Genomic DNA, 12835 nt, shown 5'->3' with positions numbered 1-12835 from the left:
GATTAATCAGGGCAGTGACAATGTCTTCAATAAACTTTATGAAGGTGGTGGGTGTTTCTGTGGATTTTTGGTAGATTATGAAAGAATTTAAAAGGGCCAAATGAAAAAAGTAAATTGCGACTTTTTTGTACCAGAATAAGGATTTTCTTGTTGAAAGATAGGGCTGCAACAACTGATCGTTTAAATCCACCCCCCCATGTATTTATTGTACTCAGTGATACAGGTAGGCTTGCGAACGGTACCGCGTCTTCTGTGAAGTTCCACCGAGGTGTCATCGTGGATGGTGGACATGATGTACACGTCTTTTCTATCCCTCCACTTGACAGCCAACACTTCTTCGTTCCTTAAGCTTGTCGATTCCCCCCTTGGAATGTTTGTGGTGACAAGACACTGTGGGAAACCCTTTCGGTTTTTTCTAGTTGTACCACAGGCCAAAGTTTGTTTGAGATATAGGTGGCGGAGAAGGGGCAAACTCGTATAATAATTATCCATATAAATATGGTACCCCTTTTGGAGGAATGGGAATGCCAATTCCCAAACAATTTTCCAACTTATTCCCATGTACGAGGGACACTCAGGGGGCTGAAGCTGGGAATCTTTGCCTTCGTACACGTGTAATGCGTACACATAACCGGTGGCACTTTCACAAACCTTGTTAAGTTTCAAGCCATACCTCGCCCTCTTACTGGGGATATATTGCTTGATTCCCAGCCGGCCTGTGAAATGCACCAGGGATTCGTCCACAGATATGTTTTTTTCAGGGACATAAACTTCAGCAAACTTCTGGGAAATAAAATGAATTAGGGGGCGAACTTTATATAGCTTGTCAAAGTTTGGGTGATTTCGGGGGGGGGGGGCACTGTGAGTTGTCATTGAAATGCAAGAAGTGCATTATGAATTCGTATAGGGACCTGGACATGGCTGATGAAAAAACTGGCATATGGTGGATGGGTTTGGTCGACCAATACTTATGAATTTCATCTTTTTTTGTAAGCCCCATGTTCAAGGTTAGGCCTAAAAACAATTTTAGCTCCACTACCGTTAGGGGTCTCCACTCGAAAGGGCGGGCATAGTTGGAGCTGGGGTTGGTTGCAATAAATTGTTGGGCGAAGAGATTAGTTTGGTCCACGATACCTTGAATCAATTCGTTAGGGAAAAATACATTTAAAAAATCCATTTGTGAAAATCCTGCAGTGTTGACCTGCACACCCGGCTGTGCTGTAAAAGGGGAGATTGTGGCTGACCCTGTGGTAGAAGGCAGCCACATTGGGTTTGCCAAGGAATCTGGAAGATAGGTTTGGGCCCTACTTTTTTATCGTCCACTTGTGCTGGGCCTTTCCTCCTGGGGTCTAGCAGCGCTTGTACTGGGCCTCTCCTCCTGGGGTCTACCGCCGCTGGCACTGCTGGTAGCTGCCTGATGTTCAGACCGTCGTCTTTTTGGACGGACTACTTCCTCCTCTGATTCGGATCCTGATGTGCTGCCTTCGGGGGGCTCATATTCCGAATCAGAACCAGAATCTGAACTGAGCGGTGAGAGCTCCCCGTTGCTCTCATCGGTCAGACTCAGTATCTGGTATGCCTCTTCTGGGGTGTACATCTTTCTGGACATAGTGGCTGACTGGCTGTATGTACTCTGGTGGCGGGTGATGAGATGGCGGGTACTCTGGTGGCAAGTGATGAGGTGGCGGGTACTCTGGTGGCAGGTGATGAGGTGGCGGGTACTCTGGTGGCAGGTGATGAGGTGGCGGGTACTCCTGATGGACTGGTACTTTGAGGTGACAGGTACTCTGAGGTGACAGGTACTCTTTTTATTTAGGAGGGGCGATCTGGGCACAGTAGTACATATGTGGTAACTCACTGTTAGCTGATCTCTTCTCCTCACACTGGATCGGTGTGTGAGGAGAAGAGCCCAGCAACAGCAGTTACTCACAGTTGTGTTTACATTAGTGACCGGCTGTGATTGGATACAGCCGGTCATGTGATGAAGAGCCATGTCATTGGCTACAGTGATCGGGGCTGAGCTGTATCCAGGGGAAAAGCATCAGCCCCGATCACCGCCCCGATCACCACTCTGCATCCGCCGGAACCGGCACAGTACACGCCGCTTCCCAATGCCGCTCTGCATCCGCCGCCCGCCGCCGCTTCAATACCCCCATCAGGGAACGGCTGTGTCCTGAGGGACACAACGGTACCCCGATCGCCGCTCTGCGGGCCCCCGGGGGCCCGCAGTAGCGGCGAAAAGCCGAGGCCGTCATATGGCGTCCACCCAGGATGGGAGATCCCATCTGTGGACGTCATTTGACTATGGCCGGGTATTGAAGCGGTTAATGAGTCCCTAAAAATTTGATACAATGGCTTTGAAATTACAGAGCTCAGTTCTTTTAGAATCTGTGGGTGGATGCCATCGGGTCCAGGTGCTTTATCCACCTTTATTCTGTCTAAATATTTCTGGACCATATCACTTTTGAGCCATTGTGGATCATTCGGGGCTGTGTACCATCCCCATTATGGACATGAGCTCCTCCGTGCACTTTTGTACACACAGAGCTGAAGGAAGTATCTAATAAATTAGCTTTCTCTTTGTCCCCAGTCAAACACTCTAGATTATTTTGTAAAGGGCCTACATGCTCAGACCTGACCTTTTTACTATTAATATATTTGAAGAATTTTTTGGGGTCTGTCCTATCTTTTGCAATCTGTTGTTCGTTTTGAATTTTTGCATCCTTGATTTCCTTTTTACATATTCATATTATGGTGAACCACAAAGGGAAAATTATATAACCCTTGATAAAGCGTTGCCAACATCCCAAATTATATTGCAGGAACCCCCCCCCCCCCCCCCCCCCCGGTACAGTGGGACTTTTACAGGCGAACAAGACAATTGGAATATGAATAAAACCTATTATTTATTGAAAATTGCTTAAAAAAGCATAAAAACATGAGAATCTAAGCATAGATCTGTACAAAATACTTATACAAAGTGCAACAAATTCTTTTTCATTAGATATTTTTTTTTACACTTTTGAATACATATTTCTCCATGAGCCTGACATGTTTCAGGACAGTGTCCCTTCTTCAGAGGAATATTGAGGAGAGAAGGTTTTTTATGGGTGTATTCTGAAAAACAGGTAAGATCAATTCAGACATAGATATTTATTCAGGGCAAGAATTAATTCACATTATGGCAACTGAGAGTGTCCAGTATACATACCAGTGTCCAACCTTTGGAAAGATTTTATGCAGCGAAAATGCAAAACAAGCAAACTCTCGTGTAGAGAGAAAAGGATGAGGTGATAAATTAGTAAATAAGTATATGACCGCCAATTAACCAATGGTCGACCTGGCGGCTTCCATTTGGGACAAGAAAGAACTCCGCAGAGGCCCCAAAAGAAAGAGGATGAACCCCGCCAAATCCACAGTAGAGCCCTAAGGAAATAAGTTTGAATGAATTAATGATTTACATTCTGTTTGAGAATGAAATATATAAAAAGATATGAACCATATAGGTTATGTAAATTATATAGTAAAAAGAGAAGCTGCTTTCTTTATAATCCAAATATGGAATTCGCAGCTTTATATTATAAATTGGGATATTTTTGTTATGTATTTTATTTTAGAAAAAATCATAACTAGAACCTTTTCTAGATAGAAAGAAAAAGAGGAAAGAAAACAGAAATAAAAAGATATTCTTATGATCTATTTATTATAAAGACATTATTTTGTATATATATTATTGAACAAACAGAACTTGCCAGTGCAGTCACTGCACAGAAAGCACTGAAGTTGTTTGTATAAATCAATAATAGACCAGAGAGAAGGAAAAAGGGAAAAAACGGATTGCCTCTTTGCTGCCCAGCAGTGAAAAGATTTTTTTTCACTGCCCAGCAGTGAAAAGATACTTTTTTCGATTAAGGATTTTCAAACAAAAATGCTGAAGCGTGGTTACTAATGGCGTGTATGCTTGACACTGGGCAGGATGCCGATTGCGGATTTTAAAGGCCGCTGGCGCCTGCACAGTGTGAATAGTTCTATGAGTGTCAGCAATGTGGGATGGATCGCGTATAACGCGTTGACGTAATACCAGAGCGACGTACTGGAGCGACGTTGCAGGATAGTGGGATGAAGATCTTGAGGGACCGCGTCATCGAAGCGACAGACAGAGGCGACGCTGCAAGGCAGAGAAGGGGGAGGATATAAGGAGAAGGGTGAAGCCATGTGATAGGCCGCCTCGGATGAGCCCAAGCATCTCCAAGGCAACCGCTCACATGGGGCACTCCAAACAGGAACATCAAGCACTGTTTGTAAAGGGATGATAGGGGACCTGGATTGGGGACATCCAAGGTAGAGGCCCCAGGGACAAATCTGCATGGCGCCTGCCCAGTGCCAAAGCACTGGGGGAGCATCATGCAGACAAGGCCCACCGGCGCAAAAACACCGCAATTGCGTGTCCGGACTAAGCTGAACGGGCATGCAGTGTGAACTAGAGGCCATGCCACCACCATTATAGATGGGAAGACATGGCCCCCGTGCGCCGGGCGAGGTCGAGACTGGGATTAAAGGAACAACAAGTAATAAAGGGAAATAAATTCATCCAATTGAATCTAAAAGATTATTTCTTTGTTGAACTGGATGTGTGGACAACTTTCAAATACACATAATGGAATAGTGGCAAAACATTAATGGATACAAAATGAAGCTTAAACAGAATTAACAGTGGGTACATGGGAAAAAACATGGGAAAAACAGCAGAGGCCAAGATCAAAGTAAAATAGTATGAACATAAACATATTATTAACAATTAGAGATATAAATATATAAAGTACCACATGTAAGCACAATCCATTCCCTTAATCTCAAACACCCTAGACATATTATTTAGACATGAATATCTAAGGTGTTGTTTTAGACGTGTAACCTGTCCCTGTATAGTACATTATTCTTTTTTGCATCCTCCTGATACAAAACCGTCTAAGAATGGACGTTGGGTGTTGAGTCCTGGGAACTGGGTTGCATTGAGATCGGCGATCCACCGGACCCCCCTCTGGAGCAAGATCTTGTTCCAATCACCACCCCTGTTGTCTGGATGAATCTGGTCAAGGATGGTGAAATGGACAAGGGGAAACTTGCCCGTGTGATGGTCTCGCACATGTCGCCCCAGAGGAAGGTCCGGGTTCGCCTGTCTCATGCTAGTGATGTGACGTGCTGCTCTCTTATCTCTAAACTCCAGTTTTGTTTTACCAACGTAAAAGCATTTACATTGGCATGTTAAAAGGTAAATAACCGCAGACATCTTGCAATTTGCAAAGTGTCTCGGCTTATATATATTACCATTGGGTAATTTAAATTTGGTCTGTGTATTCATATAACGGCAGCAAGAACATCCACTACAGGTAAAAGTTCCAAATCTTTTGCATGTGTCCGAACGGAAAGTACCAGTATATTCACTTTTAACCAAATGGTCTCTTAACGAGCGTGCTCGTCTAAAGGTGATAGTAGGTGTCATAGATACATGTGGTTTTAAATTAGGATCAATTTGTAGCAGATGCCAGTGTTTTTGTAAAATGTTTTAATGATCTTATGCTGTTTGTTATAGGTGGTTATTAGCCTGGTAATTGATTGGGAATCTGTAGACGTTTTTTTACAAAAAAGAATGTTGTGTCTCAATTGACCTCGTGCCCGCCTAAATGCCTTTTTCAGACATGTAGACGAGTAGCCAAGATCCAAGAGTCTTTCCTTTAGTTTATTTGCTTCACTGACAAATTCTGTGTCAGTAGAGCAGTTGCGTCTAAGTCTTAAATATTGCCTTTATGGAATATATAAAACTAAAGATTTAGGATGTGAACTGGACGCATGTGGAATGGTATTTCCAGCGGTCTCCTTGCGATAGAGACCGCTGGATAGAGAACCATCCATTGATTTAGTTATGCTTAGGTCAAGGAAAGTGATAGAAGTGTTGTTAAAGGTCATGGTGAAGTATAAGTTGAATTTGTTTTGATTCATGATTTGTATGAAGGCATGTAAGGCTTCTGGTGTACCACTCCATATCATCGCAAGAAAAAGTATTGTGCGTTAGAATAAAATCCAACGCTTCCAATAAAAAGGAGTTTAGCTTCCGATCATCCTTATGGGATTGTGATAGAAAATGTTTGATAACTAGGAGGCCTGAATTGTGAGGGATGGAGCTATATAGCGCCTCTACGTCTATGGCAACCAGAAGCGAATGAGGTGGTATATGCAAAATTTTTTGCAATAGATGAATGGTATCCTTGATATATGAGAATAAACCAGCAACATAAGGTCTAAGATGGCTGTCTACAAATTTATCTAAATTTTCGGTTATAGAGCCGTTTCCGGAAATAATGGGGCGGCCTGGAGGAGTTTTTTGATTTTTATGTATTTTAGGAAGACAATACAGAGTGGGAATATGAGGGTATGGTGTTCTAATATATTCCCATACATCTTTGTCAATGGCCCCATTACAAAACGCTTCATCTACCAGATCATAAAAGGCACCATTGAATTTATCTATGGTGCCCCTTGAGATGGGCTTGTACCATGATAAATTTGTATCGACCTTAACACACATGGCTCTATACTGCTCATTTGTCATGATAACGATGTTTCCACCTTTATGCGATAGCTTTATTGTGAGGGAATGTTCTCTCTTAAGTGATTCCAAAGCTAACTGTTCATCTTTAGTGAGGTTATTGCAGGGTGTTTGTGATTTTATTTTTTTAATCTCTGATGTGGTAGACGCTATAATTGCCGCTAGATTGGGGTTGCTCGAAAAAGACGGAAATTTGTCCGACTTCTTGAATTTCTCCTGTCTGTCTGGTTGCGCTGAAGCTTCTTTTGTAATGTGTTCCTCTAAGAGGCTTTCAATGTCTGTTGAATCAATTAAATCGCTAGGGTCTTGTTCCTCAAGGAGTGCTAGGAGAGGGAGGTACAAAGGTTCCCCTTTTTAGGGTCCTTGCTTTCCTCCTCCTTTTTACATATTCTGACAAATTCTTTGTAACATTTAAAGGACACTAGTGTTCCTTAATTTTTATATTTTTTAAAGCTTTTTTCTTATTGTTTATAGCTTTTTTTAAATAGGTTTTATTTTTAGCCTTTTAAACTTATTGCCCATGGGAATTTACTTTGCAGTGAGGTCCCAAACAGTCTTTTTGAAGAATTCCCATTTCTGTTCTGTGTTTATCGATGCCAATATTCCCTCTCAGTCTTAATCCTGGAGAGCAGCCCTCATACTTGGAAAATTTGCTCTCTTGAAGTTAAGTGTTTTTATCTCCCATATATATTTCTTGTTTACAGCTAACATCAAATGAAATCATGTTATGATCACTGCTACCCAGGTGTTCCTTTATCTGAACATTAGTAATAAGCTCTGCATGGTTTGAGATTACCAGGTCCAACAGAGCTTCATTCCTAGTTGGGGCCCTCAATAAATTGGACCATAAAATTATCCTAGCAGTAGTCCGGGAACAAGATGAGGCAGAAAAAATTCTCACCGCACAGGCATGGATCTACTTCCAGGTATCAACTCCGTTGTCTCCCAGGATAAAGAGCCCCAGGTGCTGGCGAATGCTGAGTCATGTTGAAGGTGAATGAGAAAATCCGGACAGCCGCACTCCAGGAAGATGTAGTTCAAAAATTATTTATTGTAATAAATTCTTGAGCATACAGCATACAAAGCACTGTGGCAGAAAGTACAGGCAATCAGCTGATTGACTGTACTTTCTGCCACAGTGCTTTGTATGCTGTATGCTCAAGAATTTATTACAATAAATAATTTTTGAACTACATCTTCCTGGAGTGCGGCTGTCCGGATTTTCTCATTCACCTTCAACATAAAATGATCCTGTAATAGGTTTATAAATTTTTGCCCTTTTAACTGTCCCAGCAGTGCCATTACTCCAATCAATTTCTGGGTAGTTAAAATTCCCCATTATTATCACCGTCCCAGCCCTTGCAGCCCTTTGCATCTGTGCAAGGAGCTAAGTCTCCACCTCCCCGTTAACATTGGGTGGTCTATAACAAACTCCAATGATTAACTTTGAACTATGCACATCTATATGCACTTCCATCCATAATGCTTCAGACTCATTACAATCTCCATCAACCAGGTCCCTTTTCACACTTGCTTTGAGATCACTTCTCACAGAGACAGACCCCGCCACCTTTCCTTTTTACCCTGTCTCTCCGAAAGAGTGCATAGCCAGGAATATTAATAGCCCAGTCATGTGAAGATTGAAGCCAAGTTTCAGCAATACCGATTACATCATAGCTCTCCTCATGCACCAGAGCTTTCAACTCACCTATTTTGCTTGGCAGACTTCTGGCATTGGTGAACAAACACTTTAATGCATTATTACATATTGCTCTGGTGTTTTTCACATCATTTTTAGTAGTACAAATGGCACTATAGTTTCCAATGGCTGTTTGCAACATGGGAACTTTCTTGTCACCTGCCATAACCCTCCCCCATCTATCCCCATTCCACCCTCCATTAATGTCTGACCCCTAACTGACCTGTATGCCAGATGTAATTCTAGTTCACCCTCCCCCCTCAGTCCTAGTTTAAATACTCCTCCAGCCTTTCCATAAACCTCTCTCCCAGCACAGCAGACCCCCTTCCATTCAAGTGCAAACCGTCTCTAGCATATAGGTTGCAGCCCAGTGCTCTAAAAACCCAAATCCCTCCTCCCTACACCAGGTCTTTAGCCATGCATTCAGCTCTCTAATCACCCCCTGACTTTCCTGTGTTGCGCATGGCACAGGCAATATTTCAGAGAATATCACCTTGGAGGTCCTTCCCTTCAACTTGCAGCCTAGTTCTTTAAATTGATTCTTAAGGAGCCTCCACCTTCCATGTATACTGTCATTGGTTCCAACGTGGACCAAGACAGCTGGGTCATGCCCAGCCCCTCCCAGTAATTTATCCACCCGGTCCACCACATGCTGAACCCTAGCACCAGGGAGACAGCCAACCATTCGGTTGAGGCGATCCTGGTGACAAATTATTCTATCAGTCCTTCTGATTATAGAATCCCCTATTACAACCAACTGTCTAGGCCTACCTGCACTCCCCTCACCACCTCTACTAGATGGGCTGCTCTCCCAGCTGTTAGGGGTAGCAGTGACATCTAGGGATGCCACCTCTGTGTTTGCCACATCCACATCTTCACCCAACTTGTTTTGTTTTGATGCACAAATACAGGACTGGCCTTCCTTTTCTGTGAGCCCCTTCCACTCCCTCTAACTACATTAACCCATCTTCCTATCTGATAATCCTGACTTGCCCCTCCACATCAACCCTACTGACCACCTGCTCAGCGAGCAGAGGACCCCTTTAAAGGTTGTCCTTTCTGCCCAGTGTTGCAACTTGTTCCTCCAGATCTCTAATGCGAGCTTCCAGAAGGGCAACCTGCTCAAATCTGTCACAGCAGTATCCTTCCTGGAGCTGTTGCACCAATTTTGCATCCATGTAGCACACTGTGCACTGTGCAAAACCTTCAACCCTGCGAGCACTCATTTCCCAGTTACAATACAATTACAATTACAAGTTTAAGATGTTACTTACAGATTAGAAGACTCCTGTCTTAACTCCTGTTTTCAACTCCTGGTTATTAACTCTCCACTTTAGTTCAAAATTCCACTTATGTTCTCAAAATCCACATGCAAGCCACCATCAGCAGGGAGCAAGCTCCTGGGGGAGTTTGTATAGACACTTTTATACACCTGTGAACAATTAACCACTCCCCTTAATTAGCAGGAAGAAAAAAAAAAAAAGCTGTTTAAACAGTGTCAGAAAAAAGGAGGGAAAAAAGTATTTTAAAAACTGATAGCAAACGTATCAAATAAAGGAGGAAAAAAACCCCAAAAACGACACTTGCAAGCAGAAGCAGTCAAAATCACAACTCTTAGTTATTAACTCTCCACTTTAGTTCAAAATTCCACTTATGTTCTCAAAATCCACATGCAAGCCACCATCAGCAGGGAGCAAGCTCCTGGGGGAGTTTGTATAGACACTTTTATACACCTGTGAACAATTAACCACTCCCCTTAATTAGCAGGAAGAAAAAAAAAAAAAGCTGTTTAAACAGTGTCAGAAAAAAGGAGGGAAAAAAGTATTTTAAAAACTGATAGCAAACGTATCAAATAAAGGAGGAAAAAAACCCCAAAAACGACACTTGCAAGCAGAAGCAGTCAAAATCACAACTCCTAGTTATTAACTCTCCACTTTAGTTCAAAATTCCACTTATGTTCTCAAAATCCACATGCAAGCCACCATCAGCAGGGAGCAAGCTCCTGGGGGAGTTTGTATAGACACTTTTATACACCTGTGAACAATTAACCACTCCCCTTAATTAGCAGGAAGAAAAAAAAAAAAAGCTGTTTAAACAGTGTCAGAAAAAAGGAGGGAAAAAAGTATTTTAAAAACTGATAGCAAACGTATCAAATAAAGGAGGAAAAAAAACCCAAAAACGACACTTGCAAGCAGAAGCAGTCAAAATCATAACTCCTAGTTATTAACTCTCCACTTTAGTTCAAAATTCCACTTATGTTCTCAAAATCCACATGCAAGCCACCATCAGCAGGGAGCAAGCTCCTGGGGGAGTTTGTATAGACACTTTTATACACCTGTGAACAATTAACCACTCCCCTTAATTAGCAGGAAGAAAAAAAAAAAAGCTGTTTAAACAGTGTCAGAAAAAAGGAGGGAAAAAAGTATTTTAAAAACTGATAGCAAACGTATCAAATAAAGGAGGAAAAAAACCCCAAAAACGACACTTGCAAGCAGAAGCAGTCAAAATCACAACTCCTAGTTATTAACTCTCCACTTTAGTTCAAAATTCCACTTATGTTCTCAAAATCCACATGCAAGCCACCATCAGCAGGGAGCAAGCTCCTGGGGGAGTTTGTATAGACACTTTTATACACCTGTGAACAATTAACCACTCCCCTTAATTAGCAGGAAGAAAAAAAAAAGCTGTTTAAACAGTGTCAGAAAAAAGGAGGGAAAAAAGTATTTTAAAAACTGATAGCAAACGTATCAAATAAAGGAGGAAAAAAACCCCAAAAACGACACTTGCAAGCAGAAGCAGTCAAAATCACAACTCCTAGTTATTAACTCTCCACTTTAGTTCAAAATTCCACTTATGTTCTCAAAATCCACATGCAAGCCACCATCAGCAGGGAGCAAGCTCCTGGGGGAGTTTGTATAGACACTTTTATACACCTGTGAACAATTAACCACTCCCCTTAATTAGCAGGAAGAAAAAAAAAGCTGTTTAAACAGTGTCAGAAAAAAGGAGGGAAAAAAGTATTTTAAAAACTGATAGCAAACGTATCAAATAAAGGAGGAAAAAAACCCCAAAAACGACACTTGCAAGCAGAAGCAGTCAAAATCACAACTCCTAGTTATTAACTCTCCACTTTAGTTCAAAATTCCACTTATGTTCTCAAAATCCACATGCAAGCCACCATCAGCAGGGAGCAAGCTCCTGGGGGAGTTTGTATAGACACTTTTATACACCTGTGAACAATTAACCACTCCCCTTAATTAGCAGGAAGAAAAAAAAAAAAGCTGTTTAAACAGTGTCAGAAAAAAGGAGGGAAAAAAGTATTTTAAAAACTGATAGCAAACGTATCAAATAAAGGAGGAAAAAAAAACCCAAAAACGACACTTGCAAGCAGAAGCAGTCAAAATCACAACTCCTAGTTATTAACTCTCCACTTTAGTTCAAAATTCCACTTATGTTCTCAAAATCCACATGCAAGCCACCATCAGCAGGGAGCAAGCTCCTGGGGGAGTTTGTATAGACACTTTTATACACCTGTGAACAATTAACCACTCCCCTTAATTAGCAGGAAGAAAAAAAAAAAAGCTGTTTAAACAGTGTCAGAAAAAAGGAGGGAAAAAAGTATTTTAAAAACTGATAGCAAACGTATCAAATAAAGGAGGAAAAAAACCCCAAAAACGACACTTGCAAGCAGAAGCAGTCAAAATCACAACTCCTGGTTATTAACTCTCCACTTTAGTTCAAAATTCCACTTATGTTCTCAAAATCCACATGCAAGCCACCATCAGCAGGGAGCAAGCTCCTGGGGGAGTTTGTATAGACACTTTTATACACCTGTGAACAATTAACCACTCCCCTTAATTAGCAGGAAGAAAAAAAAAAAGCTGTTTAAACAGTGTCAGAAAAAAGGAGGGAAAAAAGTATTTTAAAAACTGATAGCAAACGTATCAAATAAAGGAGGAAAAAAACCCCAAAAACGACACTTGCAAGCAGAAGCAGTCAAAATCACAACTCCTGGTTATTAACTCTCCACTTTAGTTCAAAATTCCACCTATGTTCTCAAAATCCACATGCAAGCCACCATCAGCAGGGAGCAAGCTCCTGGGGGAGTTTGTATAGACACATTTATACACCTGTGAACAATTAACCACTCCCCCTTAGACTAAACCATATGAAAAAACGATCTCAGTAACATAACTCAATGCTATGGTCTTCATGCCTATATAAATGAGCCCCAAATTTCTACCTTTAAGGCCCCTTTCACCGGATCGGACCGTTCAGGTCCACCTGTCAGTTTTGACGGCGGACCTGAACGGGCGCTCCATGTTAGCCTATGGAGCTACGGATGTCAGCGGAGACATGTCCGCTGACATCTGACCCGGTCTGATCCGCTGAAAGCAGACAGATGGCCCTACGCCTGGATCCGTCGCTATCAGATCGGGTGAGATCTGATGAAAATGGACATTCTGTCCGTTTTCATCCGATCCCTCCATAGGCAGCAGCGGCGCCTGACAAGCCCCTCCCCGCTCAGT

Source organism: Aquarana catesbeiana, linkage group LG01 (assembly GCF_042186555.1).
Source record: "Aquarana catesbeiana isolate 2022-GZ linkage group LG01, ASM4218655v1, whole genome shotgun sequence".
In the NCBI taxonomy this organism is placed as follows: domain Eukaryota; kingdom Metazoa; phylum Chordata; class Amphibia; order Anura; family Ranidae; genus Aquarana; species Aquarana catesbeiana.
The sequence above is the reverse complement of the archived record's forward strand: the minus strand, read 5'-3'. Positions refer to the sequence as shown.